The sequence below is a fragment of the Schistocerca serialis genome, chromosome 2, assembly GCF_023864345.2.
Source record: "Schistocerca serialis cubense isolate TAMUIC-IGC-003099 chromosome 2, iqSchSeri2.2, whole genome shotgun sequence".
NCBI classification, from domain to species: domain Eukaryota; kingdom Metazoa; phylum Arthropoda; class Insecta; order Orthoptera; family Acrididae; genus Schistocerca; species Schistocerca serialis.
Genome location: NC_064639.1, coordinates 891,066,440 through 891,084,823, shown reverse-complemented (window position 1 = coordinate 891,084,823; position 18,384 = coordinate 891,066,440). Strand labels below are relative to the sequence as shown.

Here is an 18,384-nt window from a genome sequence, read left to right as displayed (position 1 = left end):
TATTTGACATTTGGCTTCATTATGTCATTGTTGGATGGCAATTAATTATGGGCCTTTTACACAAACCATCAAAGCTGGAGGAGCTGATGTTTCACCCTGACAATACAGATGATTTGAAACACTTTTAGAAACTTAAAAAACTTCAGGCGAGACACACAGACAGAATGTTTGCTTTGAGATCAGGGAGACACACACACACACACACACACACACACACACATACACACACACACACACACACACACACACACACACACAGAGGGGAGGGGGGGGGGGGGAGGGAGGGAGGGAGAATAAATGCGTCGTGTCTGTTCTTTTGGACAAACCTGAAAGAACGGATGCCACACATTCATATAATTTACTTGTTTCGATGGGCAATAAATCCACAACCTTTACTTCATGGAGGACACTGATGGGGACTGGAGAGTTGGTGCTACATGGGAATGTGGGCTGGCTGGGCAGCGTGCATATACAGGGTGTTACAAAAAGGTACGGCCAAACTTTCAGGAAACATTCCTCACACACAAAGAAAGAAAATGTGTTATACGGACATGTGTCCGGAAACGCTTACTTTCCATGTTAGAGCTCATTTTATTACTTCTCTTCAAATCGCATTAATTGTGGAATGGAAACACATAGCAACAGAACGTACCAGCGTGACTTCAAACACTTTGTTACAGGAAATGTTCAAAATTTCCTCCGTTAGCGAGGATACATGCATCCACCCGCCGTTGCATGGAATCTCTGATGCGCTGATGCAGCCCTGGAGAATGGCATATTGTATCACAGCCGTCCACAATACGAGCACAAAGAGTCTCTACATTTGGTACCGGGGTTGCATAGACAAGAGCTTTCAAATGCCCCCATAAATGAAAATCAAGAGGGTTGAGGTCAGGAGAGCGTGGAGGCCATGGAATTAGTCCGCCTCTACCAATCCATCGGTCACCGAATCTGTTGTTGAGAAGCGTACGAACACTTCGACTGAAATGTGCAGGAGCTCCATTGTGCATGAACCACATGTTGTGTCGTACTTTTAAAGGCACATGTTCTAACAGCACAGGTAGAGTACCCCGTGTGAAATCATGATAACGTGCTCCATTGAGCGTAGGTGGAAGAACATGGGGCCCAATCAAGACATCACCAACAATGCCTGCCTAAATGTTCACAGAAAATCTGTGTTGATGACGTGATTGCACAATTGCGTGTGGATTCTCGTCAGCCCACACATGTTGATTGTGAAAATTTACAATTTGATCACGTTGGAATGAAGCCTCATCCGTAAAGAGAACATTTGCACTGAAATGAGGATTGACACATTGTTGGATGAACCATTCGCAGAAGTGTACCCGTGGAGGCCAATCAGCTGCTGATAGTGCCTGCACACGCTGTACATGGTACGGAAACAACTGGTTCTCCCGTAGCACTCTCCATACAGTGACGTGGTCAACGTTACCTTGTACAGCAGCAACTTCTCTGATGCTAAGATTAGGGTGAACGTCAACTGCACGAAGAATTGCCTCGTCCATTGCAGGTGTCCTCATCGTTCTAGGTCTTCCCCAGTCGCGAGTCATAGGCTGGAATGTTCTGTGCTCCCTAAGACACCAATCAATTGCTTCGAACGTCTTCCTGTCAAGACACCTTCGTTCTGGAAATCTGTCTCGATACAAACATACCGCGCCACGGCTATTGCCCCGTGCTAATCCATACATCAAATGGGCATCTGAAACTCCGCATTTGTAAACATTGCACTGACTACAAAACCACGTTCGTGATGAACACTAACCTGTTGATGCTATGTACTGATTTGCTTGATGCTAGTACTGTAGAGCAATGAGTCGCATGTGACAAGCACGGAAGTCAACATTACCTTCCTTCACTTGGGCCAACTGGCGGTGAATCGAGGAAGTACAATACATACTGACGAAACTAAAATGAGCTCTAGCATGGAAATTAAGCGTTTCCGGACACACGTCCACATAACATCTTTTCTTTATTTGTGTGTGAGAAATGTTTCCTGAAAGTTTGGCCGTACCTTTTTGTAACACCCTGTATAGTCCATGCATTTCTGACAAAACACCGAAAGGGTGACACAGTGGTTAATGCAACTGCCTAACAAGTAGGAGATCCTGGGTTCAAGTCCTGGTCTGGCATACATTTTCACTCATTACTGCCGATTCCGCCTACAGTTCCAATGCATTTGATATCATTAGCTACTTCCCTTCCTTTCTCCCCCCTCCACCTTCAGTTTACATAAAAAGAGAGAGACATGATGGTTATTTGCAGGAGTCTTATATAATCTCACTACTTATAGTTAAATCTCTAAAACCGCATACTATCGAGGAACAGGTAATTTTGCCTGCCACTGAAGACATATTAAAAACTTTTCCATATAAAACTACTTATGATATACTCAAAAGAATTGCGTTGAGCAAAAACGACTTTCCAAAGATGGTGGAATGAGTTATGATACTGAAAGCATCTTGAGTAATGATCCACAAACAACCCGGAAATGACCATTATTGTTAACATATTTTTTTTGTTATGCACCAAAAAATTCATGAGGAACTGTTCTTCACTAGAACTGTGACAGACATTAAAGGTAAACACACATTTAATGTTTTGAAAAATTAGTTCATGGAATAAAGTGATCCATTTATCAAATATAGCATCAGCTGTAACAGGTGTGTACCAAACATGTTTGGCTCAATTGCAGATTTATACACCATTTAAAACAAATTGTACCTCTGGTGTTTGTGATACACTGTGTCAAAACATCAAGAACCTTTAACTGCCGAACATCTAAGTGGTGGACTGCATGAGTCTCTTCAATTTCTCATTCATGCAGAAAACAAAATTCAAAACAATGTGTTGAGTTCTATGTTATTTGTGCTGTTATGTGATGAAAATAATGAGAACTGTCAACCATTATTCCTTCACACTATGTATGCTGGTTGTCAAAAGGCTCATGCTTGACAAGATTTTTTGAGATGTTTTAGAGTTTTTGTACGCCAAAGATGCCATTTCTACAGAAAATTTAATCGAGTGGACACCAGACATTGCTTATTCAACAGATTTGTTTACTAAAATTGATAAGGTAAACTTGCAGTTACAAGATGACAGTCTAAACATGATAAAAACACTATGCTCTGCGCTTTCCTTGCCAAAATCAACCTAATGAACCAAAAATGTACAGCGCAAATTTTCAGTTTCCGAATTGGTCACAAACAGCCAGATTGACAATGATTCAACATTTAAATGTCCTTTGAGGGAGGGGGTGGGGGTGGTGGGTGTTTCTTTGGACCTCTCGTCCAATGCCCCCCCCCCCCCCCCCCCCCAAATTATCTCTTATTATCCGAGAGTCTCCCTTTCAACCCTACACCTGCATTTTATCATGCTGCTTTGGTGAACGATCTACTTTCCTTTAAAAGTAATGTCAACTGGAAATATCACTTTGCAGCCCAATCCCAAAACCTTTCTAACAGCAAACCTGAAAATCAGCCCTGCCTTGAAGAGATCACAATGTGATCCTCCTACTCCATCTTTCATTTTCTGACTCCTATTTTCACTGTCCCCCCTCCCACCTCTGTTACATACAATGCAATTATCTCTTCATTTTTATCCCTTATTACATCATGCATTAGTAGTAATCTCTGTCTTGCGTATTATCCTGTCTGCCACCTTTATAAGCTCTCAGATTTTCAAATCTCGTCCAATGCAGTCCCCAACAATCAGTCTTTCCTTCTCATCCAGACTGGTAAGCCGCCTCTGACCCGGAGATCCAAGTGACTTTTTTGAACTGTACCCCCTTTCCCTGAACCTCTACAGTCCTTTTCCTTCACCTCTATTCCTTCCCCTTCAACTCTTCTGCCAGAAGGAGCCACTTGCTCCGAAAGCTTGTAAAAGTTAAATGTGCGTGCAGGCGCCCAATTGGTGAGTGGATTTTTTATGCATCGATTTACATTATATTATCAATAACTGATTATTTTTGTTGTATTGTGATTTATGATAGCTTATCCACCTACATACCCCATTCCAATGTGTTTCAGTGCACTTCTTGATCTTCTTAAAAGATAAATTAAATCACTGATCAAGGGGATTTATGATGAAAACTAATTAAATTGTATCCAAATCAGGGTGTATACGTGGACAAGGAAAAAAAAATTCCTGGATTTTTTCCCGTTAAAAGTACATTTCCTCCCGGGTGAAAATACACTTTTTCTGTGTTAAGTGAGAGAATACTTTTCCTCGGAACTGTAAAACTTATCAGTCTTTGGAATTGTTAAGGTTTTATGCATGAGCGTAGATTTCCCAGCACTTTAGAAACCAAAACTCAGGGAACCGAACACGTTTTGGGAAGGTGTCCGACGTGCAGCAACATGTACACTGCACATTTTCATATTACGAAAGTATAAATTCGAATTCCACCAAACACCGCATGTTACTTTCCAAAGCATAGAAATCGTGATTGCAATGCGCTTTTGTAAGCCAGTCATAGCTCACGTCAGGTGATCTCGCCAACCGATGACAGTGGATATTCAGAACATAGGACACGTGATGTAGTCGGCCAAAAGCAAAATCACTGTTAGCTAACGCGAACACTCAAAAGGGAAAGTTAATGGTTTAAATCAATATATTTAGTGTTGCTACAAGAAAAGAAAACCATCCACATATAATGTTACCCCTTTTTTGAGCATGTTACACTTAAAGATACATCACACAAATGTGCCAGTAAAATGTCTAAGAACGACATAAATCTTATATCTTCTGGGCTCGAAATTATTCCAGATCATCATACTCAAAGAGTTGATTTTTAAATGAAGAGTCAAAAGCTCTGGGATTTATGAAATTCATCATACATTCTCGCGCATAGTTCATCTTGTGTAAAAGGAAATTTACTTTGAAAGTAACGCTTTTCAAACCACCATTCGCAATATTTTCCAGCGACCTGTTAGAAATAGGTTCGTTTCAGCACTTGCCAGAGGGCACCTGATAACAAGCATCTTACATAATGTCATAAAAGAAACAAGACATTACAGGACACTAAGAGCACGGGTATTTCGTGAACCATACTAAAATGCATAATTCGGCTTAAAGTGCACATTCGTATGTCCAGATTCGGATGTAAATATTCTTTGAGTACCAGTACTGTATTATCTCATGTTCGGTTCTTTACTATGGCATAATGCCATACATTCTAGAAGATGAAAACATTCACCTGAAATGCAGCGAACAGTCGAAACTAAGCAATAGGGTGGAATTAAACAACCTGTTTCAAGTAAATTGGCTGGTTTGGCGGAAAAGATTAATAAAAACCAAATTTCTTTTGCAAATTGACAGAAATAACTTCATTGTTCTGCAATGCGATTGACTGTCAGAAAGGGAAAATAAAATAAAATCTGGAACTAATAACATATTTTAGCCTTCCGTAATTATGTAATTCATTTGATAGTCCCCGGTCACAGAAATCCGTTTTGTTTTCATTTGACGTAAGAGCAATAAACAAAAAGGAAACAGCAAAATCGCCAAACGTAAACACGGGTCACGTGAGACTACCCACTTCCCCATTACAACTTAAGACTGCTCTGTAGATCTGCACCGGATCTATGATATTTCCGAACCAGGGCAATACTAGATAGTTTGAGGTAGGACAGAAAAAAAAAAAAAAAAAAAAAAAAAAAAAAAAAAAAAAAATCAACTTTTCAAAAAATATCCATTTTGTAACGTACATCTTTCTGAAGAGCCTGATACATTAAAATATATGTGTTTGAGGAAATGTAAGGCATTGTTTGGTCTTAAATGTGGCAAAGTGCAGTCCCACACCTCTTCACACACTATTCTATCGCATGTCATGTCACTGTATTTCGTTCTGTGGAACTCAAACGTCTAACATTTTGTAATGGGTGCCATCAAACTATATTCAGAACAGTGGAAATTAAAATTTCTTGAGGTGCCTCTCCTGCTCCCGATCGGCCGGTTTGACAACCTACCCCTGTTTTAAAAAAACTCACAAATACTGGATGGGATTATTTGTAACCAGGAGAACAGTAACTCTTCAGAAAATTTGCACTCTTCATTGCCTGTTAGCTAATAACTTTATGGTTTGTGTGACATAAAATTAAATATAGGATACACAAAACCAGTATAGACCATAGACAAGCAAGACAGTACGCATTTCTTCAATCCTTAAGTCCTTGCATTGTTTTTCTCACTAACCTTAGTACAGCTTTACATGGTGTGCTTTCCTTTTGGGTAAGAATCTATTAGCTCAACAAACTTCGTCAAATGTTTTGCTGCATGAAAAAATCAAATGTTGTCCAATACTGAAAATGCTATTAATACGAATAGAACCGAAGACAGGCGTTTCTCGATCTGATTAAATGTATTTTGTCACGAAATAGGTCTGCCTAATATTGCAGCAATTGTAAGACACACCGAATAAACGACACTGTTTTGGAACAAATGGTCATTTTTATAACACGACAGAATATAATGAATGCCTATTACGCCTACTACAAGCAAAAAGTTTCATGTTAAGAAATAGTTTCACATTTCATTCATATGCTCTAGCTTCTGAAGCAGTAGTACGAAATTATTATATAAATTTGGAATCGTCATATTCTTCCATAATTTGTGTGATGTCCCCGTTTCTTCTCCTTCCTTGTTCTAACAATCTTATCACTAATTCTGTGAATATTCCTGCCAGGTTTAAAACTTATTCTCCGGTTAACTTCACTAAACCTGCCACAATCACCGTTTTATTTATCCCGCGTTTTTTCTCTGGTTAGGTGTTCATGTTTTCCGCACTGCTCCCACAATAGAACTTTAGCTGCTGCTAGCCAGGGACTGTACAACTAGCCCTTACCAGTGTAGCGTTCTGGCAAAAAAGTGGGAGAAGGTACTACTCATACGTGACTCAACTGCGCATGAGCTCGCTAGCAACGGCTCAAATGAATCTACTGTAAGCAGCTGTGACGTCACACTAATTGGAGGAAATTTGCTGTTATGAAGCATTGCATAGTCTTCCTAAAGCCGTTGACACATTTTGCTGTTGGCAGACGCTTGTATGAGCACTGTGTTTTGTTGCTGTATATGGCGCATTTCCTTGGCAACTTTGTTTTATTTTTGTTTTTTTTTTCCTCTCTTTGAAGTTTTATTGCTGCAAAAAATGGCTCTGAGCACTATGGGACTTAACTGCTGTGGTCATCAGTCCCCTAGAACTTAGAACTACTTAAACCTAACTAACCTAAGGACATCAAACACATCGATGCCCGAGGCAGGATTCAAACCTGCGACCGTAGCAGTCACGCGGTTCCAGATTATAGAGTATAGAACCACACGGCCACTCCGGCCGGCTTTATTGCTGCAGTATTATTCTGCAGTAGTGAAACACAGTAATATCCTTTGTTAGAGTATTGGTTCTTACCGGTCAAGGTCAATGTTACAAAAATTTAACTGAAAACTAGAACAATGAAAAATTCCCGGATGAAAAAATTCCCGGGTTTTTCCTGGATCTCCCGGTTGTCCCGGGGCGTATACACCCCGCAAATATTGAAAAATGTGCTAATAAATCATTAGGCGACTTTCTTCCATTAAAAGCATTAATTGTACTAGATTTGTGTTTAAAGTAATATAGTTCAAAACATGAAAGGTGGGGCCTACACAATGCAGAAAAAATTGACATGTGGTGTATGAGACGAGGTTAGGGAACCTCTAGTATACACCACACTGGACTCCCATGAAAAACATATTTTAAGGAATTGATGGCTTTACATACAACTGGTCTGAACCACACTTTAACAGAATGCGAAAAGATGTGCTGAATAATTCAGCAAACAATGAAAAAGCAAAAAAATATTAGTGGCAAAGTTCAATTTTAGGTCCAGTTCTATTCCTTATATATGTGAATGACCTTCCATTTAACATGCAATGAGCAAAATTCATACAGTTTGGAGACTGTACTCTTGTTTTCATCAATTCCATTAGAGAGAAAGCAACAGAAGAGATCGTTTACTGGTGTTTTACAACGAACTGTTAATTGGTTCACTGAAAATGGATTACCCTACATTTTCAACAATGTAGGAAAAGATACGACTGCTATTAACTGCTCAATAACAAACTGTCTGACAGGCAGCAAAACAAGTTTTAAACCTACCCTAAAATCATTTCTCCCAGACAACTAACAGTCCATGGACCACTTCACTTTTTTAAGTGGTAGCCTGTAAAAAAAAAAGTTCACTCATTACGAAGTGTGGTAGTATGAGTAGTGCTAAAATAATGTGTTCATTAATTGTAACACTAATAATGTACATGTATGCTGTAAGCAGACTATTCACATTTCAATAAAACAATGTAAAGAAGACTTGTCTATGAAATACAACCAAGCACTCTTTTTTTTTTTTGATAAACCTAAGTATACCCCCTAAATAAGTATGGCTTTTTTTTAAACTCCACACGTAGTATCATAGTCATTTGTCCAATTGCCAATTTATTATGTACATGCATACCCTCTCCTTCCAGCAAACCCACTTAACAGTAATTCCTTTAACTCCGGCAGCCTTTATTCTTACTTCTTGCACTTTCACCTTTTTTTGTGGGTACAGGAGGGGGGGAGACAGGTTGTGCTGTCCCTCTGTTCCCGTTAATCTGTTTCCACTGCTTCTCCCTACTTTTTCACACTTACTCTATCAGAATTTGGCAAGTAGTAAAACAGCCCCATGCCTCAATATGGACCCTAACCTTAATCTCAGAATCCTTTCAAGGGTACACAGTGGACGCAGATCTCAAACACACTGAGGTGACTAAAGTCATGGTACACCATCTAATATGTGCATAGTGCAGCAACTCTACATGGCATGGACTCCACAAGTTGTTGGAAGTGCCCTGCAGAAATACTGATGAGGCACACTGCCTCTACAGCTGTCCATAATTGCAAACGTCTTGCTGGTGCAGGATTTTGTGCACAAACTGACCTCTCTTATGCCCCATAGAAGTTCGATGGGATTCATGTTGGGCGATGTGGGTGGCCAAATCATTCACTACAATTGTTCACAATGTTCTTCCAACCAATCACGAACCACTGTGAACCGCTGACATGTTTGCAAATGTGAATGCTGTGAATGACTGTAAATGGTCTCCAAGTAGCCGAACATAAACATTTCCAGTCAATGATCAGTTCAATTTGACCAGAGAACCCAGCCCATTCCATGAAAACACAGCCCACACTATTATGGAGTTACCATCAGCTTGCACAGTGCCTTGTTGACAATTTGGGTCTACGGCTTCGTGGGATGTGGGCCACACACCGATCTTACCAGCTCGTACCAACTGAAATCAGAACTCGTCCGAGCAGGCCATGGTGTTCCAGTCATCTAGGGTCTAACCAATATATCACAAGTCCAGGAGAAGTGCTGCATGCTATGTCGTGCTGTTAGCAAAGGCACCTGTGTTGGTCATCTGCTGTGGTAGCCCATTACCGTCAAATTTCGTCACACTGTTCTAACAAATGCATTTGTTGTACGTCCTACATTGATTTCTGCTGTTATTTCACACAGTGCTGCTTGCTTATTAGCACTGACAATTCTACGCAAACGCCACTGCTCTGTCGTTAAGTGAAGGCCGGTGAACACTGCGTAATACATGGTGAGAAGTGATGTCTGAAATTTGGAATTCTCGGCACTCTTTTGACACAGGGCTCTTGGAAAAATGCCCCCTGCATCTAGCTTCAACAACAATTCTGCATTCAAAGTTCTGTTAATTCCAGTCATGCACCAGTAATCAATTTGGATACCTTATCACATGAATCACCTGAGTACAAATGACAGCTCCGCCAATACACTGCCCTTATGGTCTCGTGTACACAATACTACCACCACCTTTTTATATCGCTATCCCATGACTTAACACCTCCCAATGTACAGTCCCTGTAAATTTATACAAATGACTTCCAAAAGAATGACGTCCCATTTCTTCCACATATGCCCTTCTAAGTTCTCTCCTTTTCGTGAAAACTATACTGACCTGTTGTGATCCTAGCAATGCATCTCTGAATTCATTCTACACCTACTTCATGGAACCTAACCTCTGGAGTTGCACCAGAACTAGTCACATTATCTTTAACAGTGTTTCTCTTAAAGATGCTTGTAACTTTCGAAGACCTTTGTTGTAGGTGTTTCTGTTTATTCATATTTAAAGAACTGTCACTCAATACATCTGGTATAGTATCCAAATTATTGTCACACTGCCGTTCAATTAACTATTAACACTGTTTTTATGCTGGTTGCCACACTGACAATAGTGCTACTGAACATATCTGATGAATTATTCTCTCTCTCTCTCTCTCTCGTGTGCTCCCACACTGACACAGAGCGCTTGTGAGTCCATCCTGGAATTTACTTTCATTTTTGATAAATATTGAACACAGCGGATGAAAAAAGCCTTGACTGATAAAATTATTATGAAATCTCTCAGATGGGTATCCTCTTCTTTTAGGTATTTTGGAGACCTAAGATGAATTCCACCTGCATTTACTAGTTGCAAAATATCAGGAAAGTACAATTCAGTTCGTTTCACTTCTCCATCCAAACTGACTAAGGCTAAGTCCTACATGGGCAAACAACAGCTTCAGGTAACGACCATATATATAGCTGAAGTTGATATCAGGACTACCTTTTAGTTTGAAATTCTGGATTTTAAATATGGTGGATGGGGCACATATTGGGAAAAGTGTAGTTGAAAAAATCATGTTTCATAAATGGTTCAAGATATCGAAACGAGATTTTTTGCACATGACAGCAAGCAAAGAGCATGTATATCGTATATGATTGAAACTCTATACATTTTCATAAAATGTTTGAGCTGAGTAGAAACAAAACCACTTATAAATTATACTATTGATTTTCTTCTAAATTTTTGTAGCCAAACAAGAGTGAAAAATGAACAAAATGGCTACCTAGCCGACTACTGTCAAAAATATAAATTACTTGGAAGTAAATACGCTAATTAAGGAAACTTTCTGAATTGTGGGAACAGTGAAATATTTCATGAACAGCTGGTGCTAGATAAGTAAATGAAATTCCAAAAAGTCTGTATCTTCCAGGACTAGCTATTTTGCACATAGAAAGGTACAATGGTGTGATTTTTACCTGCCACAAAGGCTTCCTTCAAATCAAATGCGAAATGTAGGACATTTTGAGAACAGAACGTGCTAGGAGGGCAAACAAGGTGTCAACAAGATCATGCCTTCCTGGGGGGTAGGGGTCTCCACCAAATGTATTTTCTAAAAGGAAAAAAAAAAAAGAATATATTAAAGTAACATTTTTAAACCATGTACACGAAATTAGGTGCATCAAATGTTTCATTATCTCTCACTTTTAGACAAATTACTTCACAGAAGATTTGACCTTTTCTCAAAAACATTTTTATATTTTATGGAAACTATTTAGATGAACTGAAACATCTGATCACTGATGAATTATGTTCCAACAATCAAATTTCAGTAAAATATCGTGGTTATTCATTGTGTCTTATTAAGACACTGAGAAACCATCCTGGTTGTTGGAAGGCAAAGTTGTATTTGTTATGAGCTGCACAGCAATAGAAGAAAGAAGCAAATCTTAAGGAAATCATAAGTGCCAATTTTGTCTGTACATCTTATTAGGATTCTAATTTTTTGTGCTACTGATTAAGACTATTATTGCCTTTATTTTGTGGAGCATAGGATAAAATTAGTACTTTAAGCATACATTCATATGTTAACTACTGGGTTTTTTGAAATTAGCATAATCTTTAAATATGACAAGGATGTCAACTTTAGGTTTCATAATACAACATGAGTTTTGCACCTTATCTAAAAGCAATTTTAATGCTGTTCATAATATCAGTTTTATTAAGCTATGTCACTTAGAACACATAAATGACACAAGGTGTCAGCTTTGTGCACTCGTTTCGAAGTGGTGAATTTAGGGGAGCTATCTTATTGTAAATCTTACTTTCTAGTATAAGTGTCCTAAGTAACTGTTACTTTCACCCCCTCCCCAGAAACATGTATCCTAAGAAATATCAACAATACTCACAAAGTCTATGAAAGATGCCATTGATTCAGTGAACCATGGAGTGACCTATTGTTCTGCTTCCAAATAATTTTTGGATTCTAAAGGTAACTTCGATGAGCAAACACAAGGGGCAGGTCTCATTAGAAATGAAAATTGGTGTTGCTACAGCATTTTCAACAGATCAAGAAAATTTACTTGCAGAATGGGTTATAATGAGGAAAACTGGGTTCCCAATTTCAAAAGACACATTATTGTATTCTGCTAAAAAGTTGGCTGAGGAATTAAAGCTTAAAGTAAAAGTGTCTTTTCCCAGTAAAAAATGGTACAAGGAATTTATGTGAAGACACCACACCTTAAGTCCAAGGATTTGCCAAAATTTAACTACAAACCAAAAAAAAGTCACTTGAGATAATATTAAACACTAGTTGAAGGAGGTTCATGGTTATTTTGAGGAGAGGGGGCTAAATCCAGGGCTTGAGCCCCGAGTAGAATGTTTAATGGAGATTAAACTACTACTTTCCTCAATCCAAAGGGCAGAACGAATCTGGCTGAACGAGGAAGCACGACAGTATATCAAGAGGCTGCCAATTATGAAACAGAGAACATTATAACACTCATTATGGAAAAAGCTGTTGTGAAACCTGTTCTGTCAATGACTGTACATAGGTAAATACAGTAGTTTTACTTGTTTGTTAATTTCAAGATTTTAAACATGGCTGCAGCAGCAACTGTTAAAATTCTTCACAATAAAGGATGGCAGCCAAAAACAGTTGCAGGATAGAATTTTTTTTATTTAAATTCTTGACCAAGGTTTCGGTACATATAAATATACCTTCATCAGAAGTACAACTTCCTGAACAGAAAGACACATTCATTAGAAAAGCCATATCAACGAAAGTGAGAAACCGAAGCTTAAATAACGGTGAAATTGCTAAAGTAATACAGGCACACAATCTTTTGTGCCTGTATTACTTTAGCAATTTCACCGTTATTTAAGCTTCTGTTTCTCACTTTCGTTGATATGGCTTTTCTAATGAATGTGTCTTTCTGTTCAGGAAGTTGTACTTCTGATGAAGATATATTTATATGTACCGAAACCTTGGTCAAGAATTTAAATAAAAAAATTCTATCCTGCAACTGTTTTTGGCTGCCATCCTTGTTTGTTAATTGTTAATCTACATTCTCTAGCAAGCCTAGTTTACACTCTAAACATTTTCTTTCTGGTACCTCAGAATATCAGCTACAATGGCCACAGCAATGCTAAAGGAATAGGCCATTGGGCATTCAGAAAGTGTGTGGATGAACAATGGAAACTTCTATGAATACACTGTCAACATTCTTCAGTTCCCAGCTGTTCTGTTTCTAGATGGTCACACATCACAAGTCATAGCCCCTGAGTCAAAGGGATTGAAATAGTGGCTATATATCCAAATGCACACACACTTTACAGCCTATGGATGTTGTGTTGTACAGAGTTTCAGGCAGAGCATAAGGGAACAATTGACAGGAATGGGGGGGAAAATACAATAGAACAAGAATGGGTAGCTTTGAGGGATGAAGTAGTGAAGGCAGCAGAGGATCAAGTAGGTAAAAAGACGAGGACTAGTAGAAATCCTTGGGTAACAGAAGAAATATTGAATTTAACTGATGAAAGGAGAAAATATAAAAATGCAGTAAATGAAGCAGGCAAAAAGGAATACAAACGTCTCAAAAATGAGATCGACAGGAAGTGCAAAATGGCTAAGCAGGGATGGCTAGAGGACAAATGTAATGTAGAGGCATATATTACTAGGGGTAAGATAGGTACTGCTTACAGGAAAGTTAAAGAGACCTTTGGAGAAAGGAGAACCACTTGCATGAATATCAAGAGCTCAGATGGAAACCCAGTTCTAAGCAAAGAAGGGAAAGCAGAAAGGCGGAAGGAGTATATAGAGGGTCTATACAAGGGCGATGTACTTGAGGACAATATTGTGGAAATGGAAGAAGATGTAGATGAAGATAAAATGGGAGATACGATACTGTGTGAAGAATTTGACAGAGCACTGAAGAACCTGAGTCGAAACAAGTCCCCGGGAGTAGACAACATTCCATTAGAACTACTGATGGCCTTGGGAGAGCCAGTCATGACAAAACTCTACCATCTGGTGAGCAAGATGTATGAGACAGGCGAAATACCTTCAGACTTCAAGAAGAATATAATAATTCCAATCCCAAAGAAAGCAGGTGTTGACAGATGTGAAAATTACCGAACTATCAGTTTAATAAGTCACTGCTGCAAAATACTTACGTGAATTCTTTACAAACGAATGGAAAAACTGGTAGAAGCCGAGCTCGGGAAGATCAGTTTGGATTCCGTAGAAATGTTGGAACACATGAGGCAATACTGACCTTACGACTTATCTTAGAAGAAAGATTAAGGCAAACCTACATTTCTAGCATTTGTAGACTTAGAGAAAGCTTTTGACAATGTTGACTGGAATACTCTCTTTCAAATTCTAAAAGTGGCAGGGGTAAAATACAGAGAGCGAAAGGCTATTTACAATTTGTACAGAAACCAGATGTCAGTTATAAGAGTCGAGGGACACGAAAGGGAAGCAGTGGTTAGGAAGGGAGTGAGACAGCGTTGTAACCCCTCCCCGATGTTATTCAATCTCTATACTGAGCAAGCAGTAAAGGAAACAAAAGAAAAATTCAGAGTAGGTATTAAAATCCACGGAGAAGAAATAAAAACTTTGTAGTTCACCAATGACATTGTAATTCTGTCAGACAGCAAAGGACCTGAAAGAGCAGCTGAACGGAGTGGACATGGTCTTGAAAGGAGGATATAAGATGAACATCAATAAAGGCAAAATGAGAATAATGGAGTGTAGTCGAGTTAAGTCGGGTGATGTTGAGGGAATTAGATTAAGAAATGAGACACTTAAGTAGTAAATGAGTTTTGCTATTTGGGGAGCAAAATAGCTGACGATGGTCGAAGTAGAGAGGATATAAAATGTAGACTGGCAATGGCAAGGAAAGCATTTCTGAAGAAGAGAAATTTGTTAAAATCGTGTATAGATTTAAGTGTCAGGAAGTCTTTTCTGAAAGTATTTGTATGGAGTGTAGCCATGTATGGTAGCAAAACATGGACGATAAATAGTTTGGACAAGAAGAGAATAGAAGCTTTCGAAATGTGGTGCTACAGAAGATTAGATGGGTAGATCACATAACTAATGAAGAGCTATTTAACAGAACTGGGGAGAAGAGGAGTTTGTGGCACAACTTGACAAGAAGAAGGGACCGATTGGTAGGACATGTTCTGAGGCATCACGGGATCACAAATTTAGCATTGGAGGGCAGCATGGAGGGTAACAAACGTAGAGGGAGATCAAGAGATGAATACACTAAGCAGATTCAGAAGGATGTAGGTTGCAGTAGGTACTGGGAGATGATGAAGCTTGCACAAGACAGAGTAGCATGGAGAGCTGCATCAAACCAGTCTCTGGACTGAAGACCACAACAACAACAACAACAACAACAACAATGGATGTTGCTGTGTTTCGTACTCAGAGTATCTTCGGAGCAAAATATGTAAGAATGACACAGGGAGAACAGACACTTAAAGAAAACTTTGCCCACGTGCTCAGTTTGTTTCTCAATGGTATAACACAATGAGTTCCATAAATGTGGATTCCCTGGAATGCAGAAGCTGTTGTAATTCCAGAAATAGATATTCCTGTACCACAAGTGGCAACAGCAATCCCAGAGATCCAGTTGAGGAACTATGTAACTTGGCTTGAAGATCACATTGGACCTGAGAGATTGAAATTTTTTTGTGGAAAATAAAGGAGACTGGGCATATCGAGCAGACGATTTGTCCCTTTAGAACCTCTGGAAGGAAGTAAATTGACAAGTTAGATATGTTATGCCTCAGCAAGCAATCTCACCAGCACCATCATCTGCACCACAGGATGCCTTGCTGTACTTGCCACAGTTTTCATCACTAGAACAACTTTCTCAACTTTAAAAAGTGGCAAAAATATCACAATCAGCTAGAACACCACAAAAAGCTGTAATGACAACAAATGAAACAAAACAGTCAATTAGGGCAGGTTTTGTACCATCACCCTTTATAAGAACTTTGCTTTGGCCTAGTAACACTAATTCAACAAAAAACCCCAGCTGTTGTTACGCCTCCTTAACTGACAGACTACTTCGAGAAAAAGGAGGAAAAGATAACTACAAATGGAGAAACAAGGACAAAAAAGGCCAAGACAGAACAAGAAAATTATTCAAAAAACAAAGAGGGAAGAAAAACTAGCCAAGAAATGGAAAAGGGAACTGGTGGTGTGCGATTCGGAAACATCAGATGAAAGTGAAGTTCCATTAATGGGTAGTGACTCAAGGGTTGTATGAAGAAGATTCTCATGAAATGGCATTAGAAAGTATCTGTGAAAAGAATAAGAAAGATGATTTAATAATTTCAAAATTTGTTGGAGGGAAACACAATTTGCCAGTCTTCAATTACCTTTGTGTTGTTCAAGAGGTTTCAAAAGATCTCAAAAGTAATGGGCTTGGGAAATTTTTAGCTAATGAAACTGATATTTTATTTCACACGATCAAATAATATGTCGTAGATAGGCCTGAACTGTCAGTGATGGGGAAAAAGGATCAAATGTGTTTTCAAAAAAGCTTTTAATGTGAAAGGAAAGTAGGTCTAATACATTTTTCTGACATTCTTTTGTAACCATCAATTTTCAATAGTAAGCTCCTTGCTTATTTTCAGATGCTTTTACTGACCTGTTTAAAAACAATTTTGTAAGGAACATTAATTTCTAAGCACTTCATTTAAATGCACTTAAGGAAATTTACATGTACTGAAAATGTTTGCAGCTAATCTTAAATAATAATTTTAAAAAATGTGACTAGTATTGCAGTTTTTATCACCCTTATCTAATTTTGTAGATATAGTCATCTAGATGTGAAAAAAATTAGGGACACATCCATTTTTCTGGGGATTTCAGGTGAAATTTGAGACAAGTTTCCGCAAATAATTTAAGAACCCACAGTTACTTAATAGAAGGCTGTAATATTAGAAGGTAGAAAAAAAATTCTCTGAACACCAGAGGTACCAGATTTTTCCGTATCCCTAGAAGTACCATGTGGGTCATTTCTAGCTCACAGTAGAAAACCACCCACCATTTTATTGATATTTTAGTGGTGCGTTGGGTGTGATCATGTTAACAAAACATTCAGGAAGATTCTAATGTGTAACCTAAGGACAATTTGGTCTCTAAAATGAACAGTACACTGCCAAAAACATTTTCAGAAATAAAATTTTTTTATTTAAATTTTATGGAAGAAATTCCTCAGTATTTCATCAAACATTATTAAAACAATTAAGTCTAACAATGTCACACAGCTTTTCCTTTATAAAAAGATTGAAACAAGAGTCAAAACAAAGGAGTACTAATAGTATTTTTACTTTTACTGACAAATAAGGTAAGTACCAAGCATTTGTAACAGATTCTAAAACGGAGCGTGTGACTAAAATGCTCTGCATCTTTTCTTCCTTATTGCTTTCAAGGAACAAAAACGTAAGAACGATCACTTTGTATCTAGGATTATAGATATTTGGAAATATTTAGGTACAAAGGACTGGAAAGAATTGTCTAAGGTGGGACGGGCTCACAGTTTAAACATTCAACAAATTTTGGTTTGGCAGCACTTGCACATGGACTTGTTGCACTTTGAACAAAACATTTTATTATAGTTTTTATTTTTGCAGGAAACCTGAATCTGTTCTAATGGTTCTGAGCACTATGGGACTTAACATCTGAGGTTATCAGTCCTCTCCTGAATCTGTCAACAAGCTGATATGCTACTATGAGAATAAAGTCTTGCCATAAAATCTTCTCAGAGATAAGTAACTTAACAATTGGGTGAACGTTGATCATGGCAAGAAATGCACAGGCCACAGGTGGCTGACAGTTCCAACACTGTACAGTCTAGTCATCTAGTCAACTATACCAACTCCAACCACACTTTCATTATGAAACTTTAACTTTCTGGAAGTTTCCTCTTTGTATTCTCATTGGCCTGTCATCCAGCATGCATGTAACTCATAATAAGGACTTCTATTTGGTTTGAATATCTGACTATTTTTATTCAAGATCTAGATTAAGTGTTAGGAAGAGAACTACTACAGGCACTATTTACATATGTTGTTGATATGTCTGTTGATGTCTAAAACATGGAGAGAACATTGTACGCTGATAACTAGAACCACACAAAAGTTTTATGAAGAAGGTATTATGATTAATCTAGCAGAACTTCATTTTGGTAGGGAAGAGAT

General features: G+C 38.4%; 1 protein-coding gene across 5 annotated transcripts in view; it reads right to left on the bottom strand.

Moving 5' to 3' along the window:
- Positions 1 to 18,384, bottom strand: part of LOC126458229 (THAP domain-containing protein 5-like) — an 89,633-nt gene that overhangs the window by 62,334 nt on the left and 8,915 nt on the right. The window contains exon 2 of one of the 5 annotated variants that reach the window (XR_007585599.1): positions 11,142 to 11,275. The exons of the other annotated variants lie outside the window; for them this stretch is intronic. The gene's annotated coding sequence lies outside the window, so the exon portion shown is untranslated. The remainder of the gene's footprint in view (positions 1 to 11,141; positions 11,276 to 18,384) is intronic. 5 annotated transcript variants of the gene reach the window in all.